Source organism: Diabrotica undecimpunctata, chromosome 4 (genome assembly GCF_040954645.1).
Source record: "Diabrotica undecimpunctata isolate CICGRU chromosome 4, icDiaUnde3, whole genome shotgun sequence".
NCBI classification, from domain to species: domain Eukaryota; kingdom Metazoa; phylum Arthropoda; class Insecta; order Coleoptera; family Chrysomelidae; genus Diabrotica; species Diabrotica undecimpunctata.
This window is the reverse complement of record NC_092806.1, coordinates 146829464-146854243: the sequence shown is the minus strand read 5'-3', so window position 1 is coordinate 146854243 and position 24780 is coordinate 146829464. Positions and strand designations below refer to the sequence as shown.

The following is a 24780-nucleotide window of genomic DNA, read 5'->3' as shown; positions in this document are numbered from 1 at the left end:
ACTTAATCAGGTTGCCCATCATGCTTTCTCTCTACTTACCAAATATTCCGGATGCTGGCAATCATCAATATTACAAAGTGCAACGAACAAAGAAAATCTGCTGTTCTGTAGATATTGCGAGTTGTTAATTCATTTTTATATTACTTCGTTTAATTCTCGTATATTATTTTAATTATAATTAATAACATGTTTCATTAAAAAAAGTCCGCTGAATCGAGATTTGAATTCGGGACCTCTCGCATCCAATACGAGAATCTTAGGGCAGATTGTTCGAACGCTAATCAAAACTTGACTGTAATCAAATATTTAATTAAAATCAAATACGTCACATTTTGAGGTTATGTTGACTGATTTATTTTATTCAATTTTATTATTTTGCGTTTTAATTTAAAATAAACCATAATTAAACTCTTTCTGATGTTAATTTCATGTTTTTATTTACAAATCAATAATAATAATAGGCAATTTTTAATAATTGTGACAGCTGCTGTAACGTATTTGATTGTAATTAAATATTTGATTACAATAAAGTTTTGATTAGCGTTCGAATAATCGGTCCTTAAACTTATACCAGTGAGTCGCCATATTTCGTAAAGGAAAATTATTATGTTCGTCGTATAATTTAGTTTTTCGCCGTTCTCGGTTCTCGCTCACTAGAAAAATTGGAGGATGCGCATAAATTATTTCGCAAATTGACACCTATCTTGACATTGAGTGATAACGTATGTTTATATATAAATTAGCATAGTATATAATAGCATAGGATAGGACAGTATTAGGCTAAAAAATACGACTGTCTTCTTCATTCTTCTTTCGGTGCCATATTGGGTCCCCCTAATGTTGCAAAATCTGTTTGAAAGATATATTCGAGTAGATATTGAATGACATTGGAGATAAAATACTTCCTTGTCTGACGCTTCGTTGAACATACGTTAACATTCGTCTTCCATCAACTCGAACAACTGTTTCTGCTTCCTCCTTCTTCTTCTTCTTCTTCTTCCTTCTTGTATGTAGGCTTTAAAGCCTGATTCTTCTTCAATATTCTCTCTCTCTCTTCAATGGCGCTACAGCCCAAATCGAGCCTTCAAACTATGCCTCCAACCTTGTCGGTCCCGCGCTGATCTTCTTCAGGTTCTCACGTCTAGCAAATTTTGCGCGTCCGCTGCCACTTCATCCTCCCATCTTTTCCGTGGCCTTCCTTTTGGTATTGCGCTCTGCGTTTTACTATCTAGGGCTCTTTTCGGCAATCTTTCTGTCTCTATTCTTACTACATGACCAGCCCAGCGAAGTCTCTAAAGTTTAACGAATTCTGAGATCGGTGTCTCTTTGAACAGTTGGTAGAGTTCATGGTTGTATCTTGATCTCCATATTCCGTTTTCGTTAATAGGTCCAAATATTTTTCTTAGGACTTTTCTTTCGAAAACTTTCAGTTTTCTTTTTGTCTCTTCCGTTATCACCCATGTCTGGCATGCAACATACTATTGGTCTAATAATAGTTTTGTAGACCCCGATTTTTGATCTCCAGTGTGTGTTTTTGGAGCGAAACACATGATCGAGTGAAAAATAAGCTTTGTTTCCCTTTACTATTCTTCTTTGGATTTCTGGTTCTTCTGTTCCACCCGTGCTTAATGCAACTCCTAAATATGTGAAACTTTCTACCGTTTCAATATCGTCCTCTAATTCAACTGTGCGTCTGTTTCCCCTAGCTCTTGCCTGTGTTAACTTTTTTGTCTTTTGAATATTTATTTCTAGTCCGGTCTCTTTTGCCTTTGTTTTTAATTGTGAATATAATTCTGCCGCCTCTTCTGTTCTGCGAGACATGATGCTGATATCATCGGCATAGGAGGCAATCTGTATAGATTTATTTGTTAGGAGATTACCTCTTTCTATATTCAGCTGTCTTATTACATATTCCAAGGTCAGGTTGAATAGTGTCGGTGCCAACTCGTCTCCTTGCCTTAATCCTTGGACTATTGTAAAGTTTTCAGTGAGCTCATTTTGGACTCTGACAGTTGCTATTGACGAATTCATTGTTGTTTTTACGAGTCGGATGTATTTTTGGGGGATATTAAAGCTCTGCAATATTTGATATAACTTGTTCTTATTAATTGAGTCGTAGGCTTGTTTGAAATCTATGAATATGTTGTGGACGTCAATGTCGTATTCCCATGATTTGTTTAAAATTTGTTTCACTGTGAATAGTTGGTCAGTTGTAGATCTTCCTTGTCGGAAACCGGTTTGATATTTACCGACAATATTTTCAATTAGTTGTTGGAGTCGTTTGTTTAGTATGTAAGTAAAAATTTTGTACGTCGTGCACAAGGGTTATGCCGCGATAATTTTCGCATTTCAGTTTCTTCTTCGATATTAGCCTCCTAAATTGTTTAAATTATTGCACCATTTTTTTTGTCTGCCAATACTTCTTCGTCCATTTGGTAACTCATCTCGTGCTATTCGTACTATCCTATCCTCTGTCATTCTACTAATGTGTTCGTTCCACTTCTATTTTCATTTTGTCGCCCATCCATTTATGTCTTCTATATTGCATGCTCACCCAATACAAGTTTTCTATGATACGCAGATCTATATCATCAATGCCCTTGGTTCTTAGTATGTTCTAAAACATTCCATACATATCAAAAGCTTGTTCGTAATTGATGAAAGCTACATAAATATCTTTACATTGGTAGCAGCACGTTTGGAAAAATATATTTAAGACAAGAACACTGATGTATACCATTTTTAACAGTTCAGTTTTGATGTTGTCTGGTCTAGTTACTTTTTTGGTATCTGGCTGATTTTATGGCTCAGATTTTAAAATTTCTTCTTGATTTCCATTACCAGTACTTTAGGCCTCTCATGTTGAAAAAATTCATGTGTAAAGTTACTCCATAGTTCGAGGCTCCTCGTTCCTCAATAATAACTTTTTCTGCATTATCTACTAGAATAGTAGTGGTTTTCTTATTAGAAACTTCACAAGCTTTCTTTGTACGTTGATTATGTCATGCATCTTTTCTGATTCGTTCATTTCTAAACATCTATCTACCATCCACTGTTCTTTATCTGCAATTATTTTTTTGTTTTAATAATCTTTGTTTTCTTCTGTATTCTTTTGCTTTATTCTTGTATTGTCTTCTTGGTTTCATAAGGTACTGTATTTTTACTGCCGTCCATTGTTATTTCTGGAATCTATTTCTATTAATCTATCTATTAAGAATCTATTACTTCTTCAAATACCTTGATCATACATAGGAGTACGATATGCTCTAAGTCCACGTGAATGACAGCTGCGACAATTATTTTAACTTGATAGGTAATAACCTTATTTTTATGCAAGTTTTCTAGTAAGTTTACGACTTCATTTTTTAACCTGTGTTTTGGACAGATTGATACTACCTCAGAGCTCTCCTGGATTATTTTTTCGATAAAACTGAATATTTTCCATCGCCTTTGTTTTTAATCACTCAAACCGAATATTCTGCTATAATTTATTGATAAAAATACATATTGTTTATATTAATATACAAACTATTGATTGTAATAAATGTGTATACCAGAACACGAGTCCCATTACAGATGATAATTGGCCAACTATTTTGAAAACTTTTCCTACAGTTCCACGCTTCCTAGCATCCTATCATTGTATATAGACGTGTGGTCAGCTCTCACACTCTGCTAGCACACCATCTGTGCTTCCTGGTGTTTTATTACTTTTAAGTTTTTTAATTGTCTGGATTACTTCTTCATACGTCGCGTGTTGGTCTTCCATTTCAGCTGTAAACACCTCTATTTTTGATATTCAGTTCGGAGTTCCAACATCGAAAAGAATATAATACCCATGTTCGTCCGTCTAAAGATCTGGTCTACTGGCAAGGATCGATCCCATCGTAAACCGATAATCTCGGTAAACTCGAAATTCCAAGAGATATCGTTGCCACCTTTGACTAGAAAGGATACGGCCTTATAGGCGTTCAGTCATAATTCCACGGATGGTAGCTTCGCACCATTACCCGCTGTCAACCAAATAAGTGCGTCAACCAAATGTCCGAACCTGCGGTTCCTCTCGTACTGAGCAGGATTATTATCGCAGTAGGGTAAAACTTACCTGTCTCACGACGGTCTAAACTAGTATTTTCGCTAGAGTTGTGATTTAACAGTTGACAGAAGTGTTCCTTATGGGTTTTTAGAATTTCTTTGTTATTACTAAAAAGCTCTCCGCTTCCTGCTCTTGCTTGGTATCCGACGTTGATCTCTAAAACTGCTTTAAAGAATTTTCTTACATTGTTACCATTGCTGGTACTCCTTTTTTCTTTTCATTAGTTTTCTTGTCCTATTCTTGTCTTTCAGTGTTGTCTGACAGATTTTGGAGTGTGTCCCTTCTAGCCATGTTTCTTTTTTTATATGGATTTTACGAAATCATTATCGACTCGGTTTTTTGATGTTCTCTATTTACATCCTAGTATTTCATTTGATACGCTTGTCATAGTTAATTTTATATTCTCCCATACAGAGTCTATACTATTATTATATTCCTCTATCTGTGTTAGCGTTATTTGTATAGCGTTTTGAAATTTCTGCTTTTTTTCATTATCCTGCAGAATTTCGATATTCCAGATTGTTCTTGGCGTATTCCTTTGGGTGGTTTTTTGGGACGCTATTCTTGTGCTCACCTTTGTTTTTACTAGAAAATAATCTGTTTCCATACACTTACCAGCTTATCCCTGTTAAGCTTCTTTCGTCTAGGCAATTACTACCCCTTCTGGCCAAAAGTGACAGAGCCTTGCTGCCTCAAATTCGTACAATTTATTGCTTTAAATTTTAAAGATAGTCTTTACTAAAACAAGATTATTAAATGCAACGATAGTCATGTAGCGTCGGCATTTAACCAATGTTCAATTGAGAAATAATTTACATGAAACTGACCTTCACGCCAAACGTCCATTGAGGGTTCCCATGTTACGTCATGGAAATCGTGTACTCAGATTAAGATGGATACAAAAACACATACAGTGGGGCTTACAACAATGGAGTTTTGTGTTGTTCACAGATAAAGCTAGGTTTTGTCTGTACACTGAATAAACAAAAGTGAGATTTTGGAGAGGACCTGGTCGACAAGAGAGACTCAATCCTGTACAGGGTGTTCATCCATATAGTGGTCTACAAGTTATGATGTGGGCTGAAATAATTTTTCATCATCGAACTGTTCCCGTTTTTGTAGAAGGCACTTTGAATCAATCTCAATATATTGATTTATCTTAGAACCTGTTGTCCTTCCATTTTCCACTACTGCGTGTCCTAATTTGCATTACTTGCAGGATAATACAAGGCCACACACAAGGTTTCATAATGAGGATATTATACTCTTACCGTGGCCAGGACAATCGCCAGATCTTAATCTCATCGATTATGAATGTGATTTGCTTCAGAGACAGATGACTCCTCGTCTACACCATGTTTATACTAGACAAGGTCTTCTAGATTTTCTTAAACATGAATATGTTTTATATTGACTGTTATGTTAAAAATTTCCATTAAATGAGTGCTTAACTTTTCTTTGATTATTTCATCGTAAAGATATTATAGTACACTAAAATTGAGCTGATTTTCTTGCTGGCTAATCAGGCATTCTAACGGTATGTCACTTTTTAAAATCCAATCAAAATTGATGTATTTATGAGAAAAAAACTTCTTCCTCTTCCTATCTTCCTTAGATATTTTTGATGTGTTTATTGAATTTCAAAATTGCTAAAAAATTGCAATCTAATAAATTAACGGGTTGACGAATGACCTCTACTCTCCATTTAAATTTTTTTTCATGTTTAGATGTTACTAAATATGTTTTATACACTTAAATATTTTTTAAATGACTACTCTGTGGTCATAAATTGTGATTCAATATTGCAAGAAATATCTGCTGTATGCTTATTTCTTGCACTTCCAACCCTGTATACGAGGCACATACATTGATCTATTTATGTATACAGTAAATAATACACTAATTGTCAATACTTGATTATTTTGATGAATATATTGCTTACTCAATCAGTGGAAAATGGTCAAAAATATTTTAGTCGTGTGGTTAAATTTAATCAATAAATTCAAATGAATAATTCAATATCCAATTAAAGTCCCTTGAAAATCATGTTTAATGGAACGGGCCGCAACATTATATATAAATTAAATTAACGAAAATTTTGTAAATTGTAAACTTTATAAATAGATTTTATAATGAACTTGCACATGTATCAGGAAAAAGGTCACATTTAGATCAATTAGTAAACCAATTGAATTATACATTAAACAATGTGACATTTTAGTTATCGTTTATTGATGACAAATTAGCGTTGATGTTATATTCTAGAAATAGAAGCCAGTTGCATACATTTTTTATTATTATCATCAATAGTGTTATAACGATCTATGAACCATTGCCGCGTTTATTATTGCCGTCCATTCTTGTCGATCCTGTGCCACTATTTCCTATTGTCTCATTCCCATTTTCTCCAGATCTTCTCTGACTGCATATTTCCATATTTTTCTAGACCATTTTACGGATTTTCTCCCATCTGGTCTTTGCCAAAACACTATGTTTATTCGGCAATTCATCAAAGATTTACTATTAGGTAAATGCTTGAAAAGTATGGGGAGTATAATCAAGACGTACTTCAGATATAAACAAAATTGTTATCCAGATGTAAGCCATACGACTATTACTCCCTCTAATGGGAAAATTCGCTCATTCCAGATACCCACAGTATTAAACGGATTGAGCTCTGTTGGAGCTCTGCCCGTACTATCGAGCTCTAGATGACTTGGTATGCTAGATTATATCCCAAAAAAATTCGTACACATCTGGACATCGAGAGTAATATAGTATATATGGTCTTATAGAGATGTTTACTTACACTCAGCCTTTTCTGTATTTTCTAGGAGGCTACTCTCTCTCTGACCTATTTCGAACTTTTCCAGTACATTCTTAAGGTCGTGATTCTGTGTAGTGTTGCCGTCTTTTGTGTTAAAGTCAGCGCATATTAAGGTTCGTTCTTTATTTGGAATGTTTGCAATTGTTTCCATTTTTTCGTAGAATTCCTCAACTTTTATATCATCTGCTGTACTGGTTGGTGCATAAACTTGTATGCTATTGAGTTTATGTGGTTTGCCTTCTAGTTCAAGGAGAACTATCTTATCGCACTCAGCCTTGAATTCGACGGCAGATTCTTGTAATCTTGGTGAAACCAGAATGGCAACACCTGTATAGTTCTGGGTCTCACCGTCATAGAAGTAAACATAATTGTCATGCATTATCATCATCATCACCCAGCCCTCTGCGTCCACTGCTGGACACAGGCCTCCCTCATCTTTGTCCATTGTGCTCTATCTTGAGCACTTTTCATCCAATTTCTTGACATTTTCTTGAGATCGTCCGTAGAACTTGTAGGGAGTCTTCCTCTAACTCTTTTGTTTAACCTCGGCCTCCACTCAAGCAATCTCTTTGTCCACCTTTTATCACTGATTCCGGCGAAGCGTCCGGCCCAGATCCATTTCAGTGTGGGAATTCGGGAAATTACATCGATAACTCCTGTTTTTCGTCTTAAGTCTTCATTTCTAACTCGGTCACGAAGCGATACACTCAGTATTGACCTTTCCATTTTCCTCTGAGCTATTTGCAGCGTTTTAGAAGTTGTAGCTGTGAATGACAAAGTTTCGCTACCATAGGTCATGACAGACAACACACATTGGTCAAATGTTTTACGTTTTAAAGAAATTGGTATGTCGCTTTTAAAGATGTCTTTGAGTTTTCCATAGGCTGCCCATACTAGGTTTATTCTTTTTCGAAGTTAGCATGTTTTGTTGTCTCTTGTGATCTTTATTTCATGTCCAAGGTATATTCATTTTTCCACCAGCTCTACTTCGTTGTCTAAAATATTGATATTTCAGGTATTCAGTTTAGGTACTAGGTTTGTCATGAATTTTGTTTTGGAGATGTTTAGTTTAAGACCCACACTGACACACACTAACTGAAGTTCATGTAGCATTGTATATATCTTCTTGAGGTTGTCCGAGAACAAAACTATATCGTCTGCAAATTTAAAATTTATTAACCTTCTACCGTCAATGTTCAGGCATTTCTCTTCTCAGTTAAGTTTTTTATAAGCATATTCTAGTAATGCGGTAAACAGTTTAGGTGATAAGGTATCATACTGTCGGACTCCTCTGCCGATTGGGATATGATCCGTGTTTTTATGTAGTTTCGCCGACATAGTTGCGTTCTTGTATATATTGTAAATGAACCTTGTATATCGGTAGTCAATGCGGCATGCTTGTAGTGGTTCTAGGATTTTGTCAAATTCTACTGTGTCAAAAGCTTTATGGAAATCTATAAAAGCCAGAACGAGTGGTCGAGTGTAGTCGATAGTCTTTTCTATTACCGTTTTAATGCTTTGTAGGTGATCCGTTGTTCCAAATCCGGTACAAAATCCCGCTTGCTCTATTGGATGGTAGAAATCAAGTTTTTGCTTAAGACGATTCGTTACTATTATTGTAAGGAGTTTGTATAGGTGACTAAGAAGACTTATAGGTCTGTAGTTTTCTAATTCATGGGGATCTCCTTTTTTGTACAATAGAATTACCTCATCATTGTGCCATTTGTCGGGTATATTGTAGCGTTTTATATTTGGTGGAATATTTTCGTTTTTCTGTTTGCAAATGAATTTTAAAACGCAATAAACTGGAATGTTTAAAAATTGTTTCGAGTCCCCTAATATAATATTGCAAGTCAGGTATACGGTTTTTCTAAGACGTATTAACAGAATATTTTTTTTGTCTTTGTTTACATTAATATTCCCCTATTCTCTGTATGTATTGTGAGGTAAAAAATTTCCAGTTAACCAATTTAAAAGTAAATACTCAAGAAGTTTTTTGTCGGTTCGTTGCTAAGAACGAGGTCAAAACAGGGTAGATTGTTTGTTTTAAGTTTATAGGCAAAAACTAGCTGTGAGACGTAAAGGGAAATTTATTTTGCGTTGAAATTTGTAAAATGTAAGGCATCGAGGAGTCGACATTTAAGCCCCAAGCAAAGCAGACAGAAGAGATTTTTCGTTACAATTTGGCGCCCAACGTGGGGCGCCAAATTGTAACGAAAATATTTTGCCTACCTCAGGGTACGAACATAGGGGTAGAAATAGGGGACAAAAACTATGGGGCGAAGATAGGGCAAGCAAAATAAACGCTACTAGTGCGTACGACACTCAGTTGGTTGTTGGAGAGCTGGGGTCGTGGATAAGTGAAATAAATGGGTCGGATTGGGGCAGCTACAAAAAAAATGAAAGGGTACTTACATAAATCTCCTGGACAAAATGAAATAAGATATGGCAGACAAGGTTACCTCTAGCTATTTAAATTTGGACGCCGCTTCGAAGAAAACTTCCTGCTGGAAAAAGAAAGAAAATTTCTTCTTCCCTAAAATCAAAAATACATACAAGGGTTAGGAGATTTTCTAAACTAAAATAAACAAAGGATCAGAGAAACAAATCAAACGTTTATTTTTGTCTCATACAAACAGTTATCAAACATAAAAATGGCACAAAAAATATACTATATAAATAGTTGCCAAATACAGAATAAAAAACTTATATGTGTCTGTTTACAAACTTCGTTTACAAAGGGGTTGGAGATACTACAAAACTTACAAAAAATGAATATCGAAAAGAACAAAGCTAGATGTCATATGTTAACATTATATTAAAAAAACAATTAAAATGACAGCTGTTAAACCATAAAATTTACAATTTATTGTTTATTACAAATCCTTTAAATTTTAATGAAAGCAATTATTAATAATTATCAAAAAAATTGTCTGTCTTTACTTTAAAAATTAAAATGTTAATTGTTACCTGGATTCACAGTTTAGCACTTAACTTTAAAAAAAAACTTGTTAACATCTATGGGACTGGAGCTGCAAAGGACATAACTCTCAACTTGAATAAAAATAAACCATTTCCATACGTAGGCAGGAACGATTGGAATAGAAACTTGATGGAGGAAATCAAGCTGTCGACGGGGACATTCTATATAAACATTTTCCAAATTTCATCAGTGCCGGTGTACTGCACAAATCTTATGGGTGGTTACTCTGATCTAAATTGCCACATTGCATAGAGTATCATCACCTTAACCGGTCTTAAGATATTACACAAAAAAAATTGAATCGACTCGCGATTCAAAATCTCTTCTGTCTGCTTTGCTTGGGGCTTAAATGTCGACTCCTCGATGCCTTACATTTTACAAATTTCAACGCAAAATAAATTTCCCTTTACGTCTCACAGCTAGTTTTTGCCTAAAAACTTAAAACAAACAATCAACCCTTTTTTGACCTCGTTCTTAGCAACGAACCGACAAAAAACTTCTTGAGTATTTACTTTTAAATTGGTTAACTGGAAATTTTTTACCTCACAATACATACAGAGAATAGGGGAATATTAATGTAAACAAAGACAAAAAAATATTCTCAGTTAAATACGTCTTAGAAAAACCGTATACCTGACTTGCAATATTATATTAGGGGACTCTAATGTAAACAGACGTTATTCAGCGACAAAAACAACTTTTTACCAAAACTTGATATTTAGAATCTCAACTTAAAATGCCATAATATATTGATCGTTTTAAAATTCATTTGCAAACAGAAAAACGAAAATATTCTACCAAATTTAAAACGCTACAATATTACTGTCCAAAAGGCACATGTTAAAAAGGTTTTTTATTTTCCTAAGTAGGCAAGTGCCTCACGATCTTCGCCTGAAAATTTGTTATTCTCAGATTTTCTTAAGACTAGTTTTATTTCGCTTATTGTGATTTCCGGTAGTAGTTCTGATCCTTGGTTGACAATGCCTTTTTCTCCTTGTTAATATTTCTGGTACTTGATCTTCTCTGCTAGTTGCTTTGTGTTGGCTTGTGTACAGCAATTTGTAGAAGTCTTCAACTATTTTAAGGGTTTTCTCTCTGTTGGTTGTAAGATGACCATTTATTTCTTTAATCTTTATTATCTGCATTTTCCCCTTTCTTAGTCTTTTTCTCAATACTTTTATACTTCTATTGTTCTCAATGGTTGTAGTTTCGAGTGTCTTGTCGAACAGCTTCTGATTTCTCTTCTTCCCCGCATTTTTTGCCTGGTATTTTGGCTAATCTTCTCTTCTTTTTGAGTTCTAGAACAGAATTTGACATAATTGCCATTATGTGTTCTAAAATGGTCCTTCCCTAACCAATGCGTTTCAGATATTATAGAGATTTCAATGTTATACCTTTCCAGCTCTCTTTCAATGATTGGCAGCGTATCTGTGATTGTCTTTAGGCTTTGTATGTTCCATATACCGACATTAATTAAGTTTCTGAGTGTTAGTTTTTGTGGAGGATATCCACACGATGCCTGATTACTAATATTCGCGTGACTGGTCGCTAATTTCGTACTCCTTGACCTGGAATGCATGACAACATCCTAGTAGCAGTCTGAATACCAGATCCATTTAAAGGATAAAATAAAAGGAATAAAGGAATAAAGCACCTTATATATCACTTTGTGATCAATTTTGCTTAGAAAATATTAAGAGACAGAATTATAACCAAATAAACGATGTCTGTGAAATAGGGGTTATCTTACAATGTGGGGTGGAGGGGAGACATAGAAGAAGGGTTCAATGGGACTAGCATATTACACGAATGCGTACTTAAAGATTAACCCAAATATCAAGAGATTTAAGACAAATAACACCCTTTAAAAGTTGGCGGGACACTACAAATACGACTATATCCCTAAGATCGGATAAAAACAGGCCTAAGGCCTAATACAGCAAGAAGAAGACAGTATGTAAATATTATTGCTTATTGATTTAACGTCTAAATTATGTCGACGACTAGTTTATTCCATTTATATCATACAGCACGACATTTATAAATTCCAGGATTTAATGTTTGAATATTCTCGACTAAAATTATGTGTACAAATTCATACACAGCTTCCACGGACCTTTAACGATCCATTTTTATTTAAATTTTAAAAATTTAATAAAAACTCACTTCGGATAAATACGAATTTTATTATCAAACAAATGCATTACGTATGTGTACCAATTTTTAAAGCTGAGCAAAAGACAAAGGAAACATGTGCACGTGCTCGGCATATTTCTTCGCATTTTCGCATATTTGACAACGTAGATACGTAATAAACTCTTGCAATATATTGCCATTTTCTGTGTTTTGTATTTACAGTGTAAGCAAAAAGACGAAAAATATAATGAAATTGGATTATTTCATAAAAAAAAGAAATGGTTACATAATGTGCTACTTTGTTGAGTTGGTTGTTTTAGATATTATTACCAGCTAGTTATCAATATCATAACTCCATAAAAAATAGTGAATGACTGATAAAATTTTAACATCTATGAATTAACGAAACAAATAGGAGAATAAGATAAAACTAAATGCGTCGAGCTATAATCCTCTTCGACGTTGGTAACAATTTAGACTTAATATATGTACTACAAATCTGAATTTGGTTTCGAATATTAGTTTATGGATTTTATATCACATGTCGCTATTTGCGTCCATTCAAAGCCATGTTAAAGTTGCTTCCTAAGACAGAATAGATTTATTTTCACGTTCAGAGCGACTGTGAAAGCCGTTCTGAAGATGCCTATTAGGCCGAAATACGTATAAGCGGATACTCAGACGCACTATACGTGAAATCAAATCTTAACTGTCTTTTCCGTGTTAACATTTCTCTGTGTTTTCCCTTCTTAAAATTATATTATCTCAGATATTTCTCACCCCTTGATGTCCGCTTTACAATTATGAATGCAGGACTATCTGATCATGAACCAGTATATACCAAGTTTAACACTCTTAACAAACCCTCCTCGAAAACACTTTCGTAAATTCCAAAATGTGTGCTTGACTTCTGGTTGGCAATTTCCTTCTGTGGACGTGCACTATAATTTCAGTGATTTTTTAGATAGGCGTGTCTGTATTGTCAATAAGGCATTTCCCTTAATTACAATTAAGTCAAAACATAACAAATCCTGGACTACCAAATGTATACGCATATCAGCCAAGAATATGCGTTAACTACTCTATCTACATCAAGAAATTTACTACCAACGTCTTTGTCATTCAATATATCATCAAGTGCACAGATACCAATCTAAAACTTATCAAAATAGCAAATAGTACTATCAAAATCGTCTGGGAAGCTCTAAAAGTGTTGCAAAAAAAACTTGGTCAATAATAAACGATCTTCGAAATAAAACTAACACAGCTCAAACATTTTCCCTTCTAAACTCTGAAGATCTAAATGAATACCTCGTTAATGTGAATAAAAATATATCATCAACTATTTTGCCACAATAAGATCCCATTTCCTTACCTACCCAATTCAAAACAGGTCTCGAATTCATTATTTATAAGACCAGTTGATAAATCTGACTCTAGTCACAAAAGCATTGTATGTGGAGTATCACAAGGTTCAGTATTGGGTCCTCCATTTTCCTTATCTTTATAAATGACATCATTTATTTAAAAATAGATGAAATTATTTTTCTTTTTGCTGATGATACCAGTATCACCTAGAGAAACTCCAATATTGCAACTTTTCATGCAGCTATAACTCCTGATCTACTTAAAACCTGGTCTGACTCTTAATTTATTCTCTTTTAACGTGGATAAGACAGTAGCATTATCATATAAAGGAGCTCTTCTTAATAACAACCAGATCTGTATCGTTGATTCTGTAAAATTTCTTGGTATTTTTATGGACAGCAACCTTAAATGGTCCCTTCATATCTTTAGCCTCAGCCTGCTATGCAATAAGATCTGTTGAAGGAAATCAATTTAGCATCTTCCAAAATAACGTATTTGATATGTCTTCCTTTTTGGGGTTCTAGTACTGCTGCCCAATCTGATGTTATTTTTAAATTACAAAAAAAGAGCAATACGGTATCTGTTTGACCTCAGAAGAATAACATATTGCAGAAGCTACTTAAAAAATCACGGGATTTTAAAGCTTCCCTCTTTAGGCATATTAAAAACTGTTTTGCTTAATTCGTAAACACCTACATGTTTCTCGATATTTTTTTATTTTGATATTGATGATTTATGTAATTTCAGTAAAGTTTAATTTAAAGATTTAATTTAATTTTTTAATTTTAATTTAATTTAAATGTTCAAAAGACCAAATATATGTGTTGTACTAGGTCAAGCAACCCGACACCTACACGAATAATAATTGATGACCTAGAACTGGAAGGTGTTGACACCTTCATGTACTTAGGGTCGCTGCTAACCAAAGATAACAACGTCAGTGAAGAAATCAAATGAAGAATAGTGCTCGCCAATAAGTGTTACTATGGCTTAAGAAGAAGATGGCCTCAAAAATGCCTAGAAAAATTAAACTGACTGTATGCAAAACACTAATAAGACCAGTGCTAACATATGGTTCAGAAACTTGGACACTAACACAGAATGACCAAGAATTGCTCAAACGTTTTAAGCGAAAAATACTAAGACGAATATATGGAGGCATAAAAGAGCAATGTTTGTGGCGCAGGTGTTACAATTTGAGTTGTATAGAAGATTTGGAGAACCTGACGTTGTAAAATTCATTAAGGTAGCACGCCTCAGATGGGTAGGTCATGTAATCAGACGAGAGGAAGATGCCATAGTCAGAAAAGTTTTTGACCGAAGAGGGCAGATCGGACAACGAAGAAGAGGAAGACCGAGACTTAGGTACCAAGACAACCTAGAAAATTATTTGAAGTTTATCGGAATTAGAGCATGGAGAAGAGTTGCCAGAGACAGGGGCGAATGGAGGATTGTTCTGAAGAAGGCTTTGGCTCATAAAGAGCTGTAACGCCACTGATGATGAGTAAATTTTAATTTAAACGGTTAAACTGCTTAACCTGAAACAAAAAAGAACTGAAATAGAGCATTATTGTTTAATAAATTGTCTGGTGATTTAAATTTAACAGACGGGTTGGTTCATTTGGATATGATGTTTGAGATCCTACGTAGACAAAATGACACATTCGGAAATTTTCTGTTGGTGGTCGAGAGAATCTTGCAGTGCTCTTGTCTATTTCTTTATACGTGGGAGGTCCATATGGGTTTAGAGAGTTGCGCGATTGTCAAGGGCATTAAAGATATAATTTAGAAAGTTCGTGGAATAATTTGTTCGGTCTAGAAAAAGGAACAATTTTTACTTTGTTTAAAAAGAAATTTGAGATATGAAGTAGACGTAATTCGAAGTCGACGAGGTACGAGGTTATCTGCTAATACCTCAAGACGGTCGTTTTCGTATCCAATGCGTTTTAAATGTATTTTAACGCTGTTAAAATGAATCTCGCTTATTCGATTTATGACGCAAATGACCTTGGTTGTTTCGGCTATCTCTGTTACATTATAAATTTGTTTAAAATATTGAAGTTGATTAATAATTTATCCAACATAAAAATTGTTATATTGAAAATGGTACCATATGACTGTTTGTCCCTCGGAAGTTTTTTAGAAGTGCCTTGTGTAGAGTGATTGGTTTTTTAATAATTCGATAAAATTTAGCCAAGGAATGTGAGATTTAGCACTTTTACATAGTTTAGCAACCAACAGGAGTTATCCTATTAAGAAAAAACGATTTTTCTTCAAATTTTTACGCTGACACAAACCCTTTGACCTGGTTTTCTCTTTTTGTTCTAACTGTATAATTGGTATCGCTTTTTTGCTCAAATATGCTTTATTTGCTCTTTATGTTTTCGACTAAACACGTTTTATTTGTTGCTGTGTATTTTACGTTTAATTTTGTTTTTATAGGAAAGGTAAATCTAACAATACAACCAAATATTATTTTATCGTACATATTTTAGAAACCATGACAATTTATTTTATTTTTTTTATTTTCTTAGTATATTTTTATCCTCTCTATCGTGTCATGTTTAACAGACTTCAACTTCTGACTGACTGGAATAGTAACTTAAAATGCGCATCAAACTTCTGGTTTGTCATTTACTTCAATATTCTGGTTCTAAACTTAAAAATGCGTTTTTTATTAAGCATACATCAATCTAATATTTAAAAGATTGGCAGTATTTATTTTATTATAAAAACAGTAATGAATGAAACCAGTTGTATTCCAGACATGTTTTGATTTTGGAATAATATTAGAACTTTGTAACAATACCGTAGGATTATAAAAAAAATTAAAACTTCTACCTTTAAATATGCCTAAATTTTCAGTATAAATGATACCGAGAAGATTTAAGTTATTTCGTTTTATTCCCAACGTAACAAAACAAGTTGTGTTTATAAAAGAAAAATTAATTAGAGGCACAGTAGGTCGTTCTTTAGGCTGTAAAACAGTTTTAAATCTGAACTGTATATATATTGTTTGGCTAATTACGACAAGAATGGACTACCACCTAGTTCAAAATATTGAAATGTTCTAGACAGAAAGAAAATTGTATTTTATACAGTGTAAAATTTCTGTTGTCTGATCCCTGAACATATTATAACTCGAAGTTTATGTTTTGTTGAAGAAGCTGAAGATATCTCATCGTCGACTGCCAATAGATCCAATAGATAATCCAATAGACACAGTAGTAAATCCAACTTGTACTAGACAGGGACAAAGCCACCTTTTTTCGTCTTTATAAAGGTCTGAGGGGGTCTGAAATGTTCAAACGACATCTCAGTCCAGCACGCCGATTGACTGACCTTAGTGCAGAATTTATTTTTCTTAGTCCCGGAGATAGTTTCCGAGGTACTTTAAAACCCCCTCTCGTTTCCGAGTCTCCGTCGAACGCCAACCTGCTAAAACAGTCTCTTCTCCAGCGGTACGGAAGCACAATGGCCGCTGTACAACCAAGCAATACTTTCAAAGCACTACCTTCTTTTATCCTCAGACTGTCAGCAAAGAGGCTTCCTGTCTCTTTTTCCTGTTTCCGCTTTTTTTATCCCAAAAATTGGGCTTTTCTTTAGAGGACTCCATTCTAGATACCGCGTGAAGTCCCTCATCCCTCATAGATGGGCATCACTCCCAGATGGACATTCCCTCCTTCCCCACACTCTGAACTCTGACTTGTTCGCCTCTTAGCAAAACTTACTCCCTACGAGTATACCTTCAAATTTCTTCACCTTCCGCTTACCTTTTCTCAATAATTTCTCTCACTGTCACAAAATTAACATCTGTCTTTCCTTCTAGTTTGTTCTTTTCCACTATCCATCTGTATTCGCAGTAGGTATAGGCATTCATTCGTTTAGCCTTTCCTAACCTAGAGAGATATGCCCCAAAATACCCGTGTTCTATGATCGCTTGCTGCGTTAGGAAATAATTCAGTCGCCTGTGACAACACACGCCCAATCTCCTAGAATCAGGATTAGCATCTTTGTTCACCGTAACACATTATCCGTGTTGTTCCATTATCATTGCCATATTTTAATTGATCTTTCCATAACCTCTGCTCTCGGCCATAGTAAGGTCTCTTCTCTCATATAGCCCTTTTCTTACCACTGCCAACACATGCACAGGAACACATCCAGTGATGGCCCACAAAGTCACCGCAGACACAGTCTTGTAAGCTTATGCCTGTATCTCTGCCGCGTGTTTCCAGTTTGGTGCCGCTGAGACGAAGCCAATTAACTTATAGATTGTAGATCGTATATTTCAAGAGAGTCGTTTAGTCTCGTTGATCTTTCTACACCTGAAATATCTTTTGTCTATATCATCAGGTTGTAAAAAGGCAGGCATGTTCCAAGTTATAATCGCGTTAGCTAACATTTGTCCTATTGTCGTTGCAGATAATCTGCGACCGGTTCTACTGCATTTTTGCAGAATCTGCCTACTTGTCCATTTTACAGAAATAGAATTGGAGGGGCATTATTCAGTGAGGGCATCTGAAGCTCTAAGAGCATTTGCGTAGCGAGCATAAGGTTGTAATAGTCTCTTTGTTTGCCTTTGTTAGATTTACCTAAGTAACTTTTTACCCCACTATCAACAACTCCTTTAGACCCTGGCGCCCATAAAGTTACTTTGTTTTTCTTCGCCAGTTGCTGAAGATACTGTTTGCAGTTAAAAACTATTACGGACTTATTTGCAGACTTCAGTGCCTTCAATGCAGCTTGGCGGTTTGGGATAATAAATATATTTGCCAAATTGGTCAAAAAGTTTTTCAGGCATTATTGGTTACAACAGACTATTGTTAACAGTTTGGTTTGAAATATTGTAGGAGTAGTTCAGAGGGCTATTGATGGTCTGGCGTTAGGAGCAGTAAGCGCTATTTCTTCTCCATCCTGTGTTTTTGACCCATCATTACAATACGTGATTCTGATTTGTGCGATCATATTCGTCGATTTTTCGTCATGCTCGTATATTGTGATATTTAATCTTCTTCTTCTTCCTGTAGGGCATCGTCCTATTTATCATATCCTTCCAGTGTTTATGAAATTGATGTCCAGCTACCATACCACCCCTTCGGAGTCTTGCTAGTGGTTTTTTTGTATTCGATTTATGTGCTTTTGACCATTTTGCAATTTTTCCTGAGTATTCTGTACTCCAATTTCTCTTAATTTATCCTGATTTCTTATTCTGTCGCTGAGAGAAATTCCTCTTATGTTTCTTATTTTTTTTCTGTAGTTCTGTAGTTCTTATTTTTTTGCTGCGTATGTTAGTACTGGCCTTACTCATGCTTTATATATCCAAATTTTGTTCTCTAAGCTCATATAATCGTTCCTCCATATGATTTCCCTCAAGTATCCCTATATTCTGGCATCCTTGTTGACTTGTTTTTTTATTTCTTCTGTAATATATTGATCATATGAGACGATATCTACTCGGGAGTAGTTAAAATTCATGACTTTTTCTATTATGTGTTTGTTAATCATTAGTGTCTAAAGAACAAGCTGGATTTAGATTGGGATACAGCACTAACGACCACTTACTAGTGATAAAGAAACTGTTAAAGAAGTCTGCAGAATTCAACAAACCATTGGCACTGATATTCGTGGACTACGAGAAAGCATTCGATACCATAAGCCGTTAGAAAATGTTAAAATCATAGACAGAATGCCGAAGAAGGCAGCTCTGAACGAACATTGTATCAACATAAATGGAGAGAAGCTCAGTCAATTGAGATTTGCAGACGACATCGTCCTTTTAGCCGATCATATGGATGATGCAATAATGTTTGAAGAATTATACCACGCTTTCTTGGAGGTCGGACCAAAGATTTATATGAACAAGACGCATATAATGACTAATCTGGTGCTAAATCGAAATATTGCTGTTGATGGAAGGGGCATTATGCAGACTGCATCGTATAAGTACTTATTACATGAAATTCGGTTGGGCAGAGATAACCAGACATGTGAGCTCCCACGTTACATAGGATTAGCCTGGGCAGCGTTTGGTAAATTGAACTATGTATTTAAATCGGATCTACTCATATGCCTCAATATGAGGGACAAATCAAGGGATACATTTCCCGGTAAGTCTATCTTAGGATGTGACAGTTTTCCAGACGGAAATAACTGCAATCCATCACTGCGTAGAAAAAATAGAAAGGCAGGAAAGAACGTTCTGTTCAGTTGTCATCTTCACAGCTAGTCAGGCAGCGCTTAAGGCACTCAATCCTGTAGAGGCCAATTCTAAGCTAGTATGGGATTGCGTGTGTGCCCTAAATAAACTAGGAGACCGTAACAAGGTTACGGTAGCCTGGGTACCGGGGCCACGAGGGTCATAAGGGCAATGAAAAAGCAGATGAAATGGCCAAACAAGGCTTATCATTGCCATTCATTGGACCGGAACCCTTCTGCGGAGTTGCAAAATCAGTAACAAGAACGGCTACAAGAAAGTGGGTAAATTTGCCAAAATTTACAGTCAATGCCATAGTAGGTCTTCTAACAGGTTGATGATAATGAATCATTAGTTTACATCTGATCGGGCTCTTGAGTCTTGGGTATAATCATTGACTTGGTCTTTTCGTGGGATATTAACATGTTTAACGTGTGTGTTAACTCTGTAAAGTAGACGCATTTTGTAGCCAATGTTGGTTTCATTTATGTATCTATATAGACGTGTTTATGAATATAGTAAAGAGCTTCAAACTGAGGCAATCCTCTTGCCTGATTTCTACCGACATGATTATTTCTTCGATTCGTCCATGTTCCGTCCATTATTCTTGTTTTATAACAACTGTTAAGTTACCTAATTATTGCTGTCTTTTTTATTCACGTTTTTATGCTTCATGATTTGGATTACGTGTTTCAGTTGGACAAAGCATAGGAAAAGGGGTTTGTTTAATTCTATGGACCTCTCTACTAGTTGCTGTAGTATAATCCTTGTTTTTCTTCTGATATGCCTACAGTATTGATTAACTTCTGTGACAAGATTATTGTTAACAATTTTAATGTAGACTGGAGCAGCGTTATTCCACTGTAATTATTTAGGTCGTTTTTTGTATATTAATCTTGTTCTTCGTGTGCTATTTAGTGTGAATTCGAAATCTTGTTTTTGAGGCATTATGTCTGCAGCCTTATCTTGCTAGATAACCATCTCCTTACATGTATATATAGAAAAGGAAGATCTAGCATTACTTTAAAGGCTGCAGTAGAACACGGTCTCATGACTGTCATATCACCAATAGATCACTTTATATAGTAAAAACAACAACTATTTAATTTGGATTGTACCGAAATCTAGTTTTCAATAAAGTTTTCGTAAAGCTGAACTTTTTATTAGTAGTAAAAGAATGTATACAAACAACTAAAGGTATTTAAACAGATATTCAATAAAGAAATAATTACTTTTAGGATCCAGTAAACACAACTTTTTGGAATAACTAGTTTAGAAGTTGAAATCTGTTTAACTATGACTAAATAGAGAAAGTTCCTTATTACGGTTTTTGTTGAAAAGTTTAGTGCTAAACCGACGATACATTGGATTTTCTATTACGACCGTATTATTTAGTTTAATTTGAATTTTTTGTTGCCAAAACTTTAGATTAAAATTCCAGTAGTTGCCAGACGTATATTGTAGTATTAAATTAAAATACTGTATATGCAGTGTATATTCTTACACTAATATAAGTGAATTTTAAGTTTCAATAATATTTTGTAGAAATTTACCTTTCGACTTAAGCTCTAAAATCGTTTTCAATTTTCATTTTAAAAACGATTGTTGAGCTGGAAACAAAAATAAAATATATATAATTGGATTGTAATTAATTCTCAGGAAATAATGTAATTAGAGTAGCTGAGTATGTTTAGTATTAGTATGAGCTTTAATTAAATATGACTATAGGAGCTGTCACATAAACTGATGAATATATACAAAAACGTTTGTAAAACTTTAATATCAAATCTACTTTTTTGTAGTTATTTTTCAAAACATTTTTCATTAGTTATTACTTTTAGCAAATATGATTTGCCTAATATTTTTTTATATAAATATCTAAATACGCCTTCTTCTTCTTCATCTTCGTCTTTTTAAGCAATTCTGCTTGTTCATTGGCGGATTAATACCTCTATGAAAGGTTGTCACTCCATTTTTTGCGCCGTCGTCCTATACTTCTTCTGCCAATTGGTGACTTATCTCTTGCTATTTTCACGACACGGGTTTCGTCCATTCTGCTTATGTGGTTATTCCATTCTTTTTTTCTATTTTGTGTCCATTCAGTTATACATTGTACGTTACATTTTCTTCTAATGTCTTCACTTGCATATTTAATGTAATTCTTCTCAGTACTCTCATCTCTGCCGTTTTCAGTAGCCTTTCCGTGGCTCCGTCGAGTCTTGATTCTGAGGCATATATCATTATTGGTCTTACACTTGTTTTATAAATTCTCTGGCGTCTGTTTCGCCATATAGTGTTATTAAGGCATCCTGCCAGTCTATTTTCTTTTTGTACTTGATCTTATACTTCTTTGTCCAGGTCTCCATAGCTAGATAGTGTTATTCCCAGGTATTTCATTTCCATTACTTGTTTAATACTGATGCCATCAATTTCTATGTTACGTTTGGTAATGGCTGGTTGGTTCTTTACTGACTACTATTGTTTTAGTTTTCTGATATGAGATTGTCATATTAAATTCTTTTGCTCTTATGTTAAATCTGTGGACCAGTCTTTGCAGACTACCTTCATCTTGGGCTATCAATATTGCGTCGTCTGCATAACACAGTATTTATATTTCTTTGTTTTCCATTCTGGATCCTCTTCATTTGTTAACGCTTTTGATGATTTCATCCATGATGAAATTGAAGAGCATGGGGCTCAATGAACATGTATAACTTCACGTGTATCACGTGTTTCGTGATACCTATTTCTATATAATTTTCAAATAGCATTAAAGCACGTTTCATGCCATAAAACCAGCTTTTGCGTGCCATTTTCAAGGATGTCTGTCTCATGAGTGTATCATCACTGCAGCACAGTCGGTTTGATTTTATCATCGTTATCATCACACCAAATGACTGCTCTTTTTCTTACTTGTCCAATGCCTTGGATATTTTTCAGGCGTTAGCATTTTTGTGTTTTTTGTTTAGTTTGTGTTCAATAACTGATTTGGTACTGTGTAAAATTGGCATCATTATCTTTACCAGGAGATATATAATCGCTTATTATATAAAAACAATTGCAACGCCTGTAGCGAGTAGAGGCCCAAGTTTTGGAATGTCAACATTAATGGTCTTCAATATATAGAAAAACAACCAACCTACGCCGGCTTACACCAAGCAAACTCTGTTAATTCGCTGATGATCTTGTAATACTCGTTAATGAACAATAATTTTAAAAAATTAGAAAGGAAACTTAAAAATGCCTGGACCACAACGATTGGGCAAAATGTATATTGGTCGGACATGGGCTAATAAAACTTAAATACTGCGGAAAACAGATATCACTTAAATCAGTGGGGAGCCATAACAGGCTTCCTTTTTGGACATGCACCAGTAAAGGGACACATTCATACAATGTAGCTGTTTCTTGAAGACTTAAATGTAGAAAAAAACCTGAAACAATCAACAATATCTTACATGACTTTGACGCTCTATACCGCAGGCGGAAGACACTTATATTCCATATATTTAGAATCGGTATCATGAATAAATTTTGAAGATGCACTGTGATGGGTAGCTCTTTTAGACAGCAGGCTCAATAAAACACAGGTTTAATTTAAATAAAGATATATTCGAAATAAACAAATAAAATAAAATTATGTCCTAGATAATATGTACAACAGAATTGAAATGTCAATCGTGGCGACGACAGTATCGACGGCTCTATGACCAACTGTTTAATATGAAAATACGATGTGTTAATACACACGCACTCTAAAGAGAAGAGAATATGGTTTAGAGGTGGGCGGACCGATCAATACTTGATCCGACAAGGAGCGGGAAGTGACTAACCAACACTTAGTCACGGAGCAACAGTTACTTCTCAGATCAACACTCTAAGACTGATTCGAAGCTGACACTAGATCAACATTTTAGCAGACGTTGTTGGCCTTCGGTCAGCACCCTATAGCCAGTGGAGTTGTTCTCAGATCAACACTCTGATAGAACTCGTAGGACCGTTGGTCTTTGATCAACACTCAAAGGTCTGGTGGAGTTTCCACCAGATCAGAACTCTGGCGGAACTCGATTCTCTGTTGTGGCGTACGCTGTTTTATACTGTTGCCTATCTGTCATCTACAGCGCTCATCGATGGAAGTGGAATTTAGCGGTGGAAGTACATGCGTATAGAGCGGAGGTAGCTGACGGCGACGATACATTTCGTCACAGCACAATAATGAATGGCTTCCGATAAAGAACGCAGAGACCAAACTGAATAAATATATTGGAGTGAATGTATCAGTACCAGTCCTAACGTAAAACCAGCTCTGCATCAGAATACCACAGAAAGAATCAACTAGGAACACAATACTTAGAAGGTTAATAGGAAGCAATTTGGGAACTTATCCCGACGTGAGGAACAACGACACAGGCATTAAGTTTCTCCACTGCTGAGTATGCATGTCCGTGTGAAATAGATCTGCTCACAGTAAACAAGTAAATGTGCTGAATTAAACCTGCAAGATAAACACGAGATATACTAAACCAATATTAATAACAAATCTATATAAAAGTTTTTTAGATTCCACAGTCCGCACAAATGCAGCGTAATAAGATTAAACAGACCACATATAATCGTTTATAAAGTTCGAACATTTGCCGAGACGAATAAATTCCAGGATCCAGGAAACGTTTCCTTGAAACTATGTAGGTTGAACTACCCGAAAATTTCTTTCTTTTATGTGTTAGATAGACTGGCTAAACCCTAAAGTCTTAAACCAGAAAAACTCTGGAAATAATTAGAACGGGATCGCTCCCGAGTAAAAGCAAATAGTGTAAAATATGGAAAAAAGGTCAAGATGTTGGAAATTGCAAATTGTAGAAAAATATTTTACTTCAAGAACGGTATAGGAACCCGATAGGCCTTGTTTATTTTCATTGTGCTCAAGCAAAAATGTCGCGAATAACAAAAAGGTGCATATTTGTGTTTCATGGATTATGAAAGGGCCTTTGATTAAGTCACGCACGAATAACCAATAGAATGTTTACAAAAAAAAGAACATCGATTTTAATAATATGAACATAATACGTGAATTCTACTGGAACCAAAATGCATTTGTTAGAATGGAAATGGGGACACTGAGACTATAAAAAGTCAAGAGGAGTTAAACAAGGTTATTGACTCTTGCCATTAAT

At 35.0% G+C, this 24780-nt stretch overlaps 1 protein-coding gene across 1 annotated transcript in view; it reads left to right on the top strand.

Annotated features, from left to right (window-relative positions):
* Nucleotides 1-24780, top strand: part of Tomosyn (syntaxin-binding protein tomosyn) — a 660678-nt gene that overhangs the window by 525802 nt on the left and 110096 nt on the right. The gene's annotated exons all lie outside the window — the stretch shown is intronic.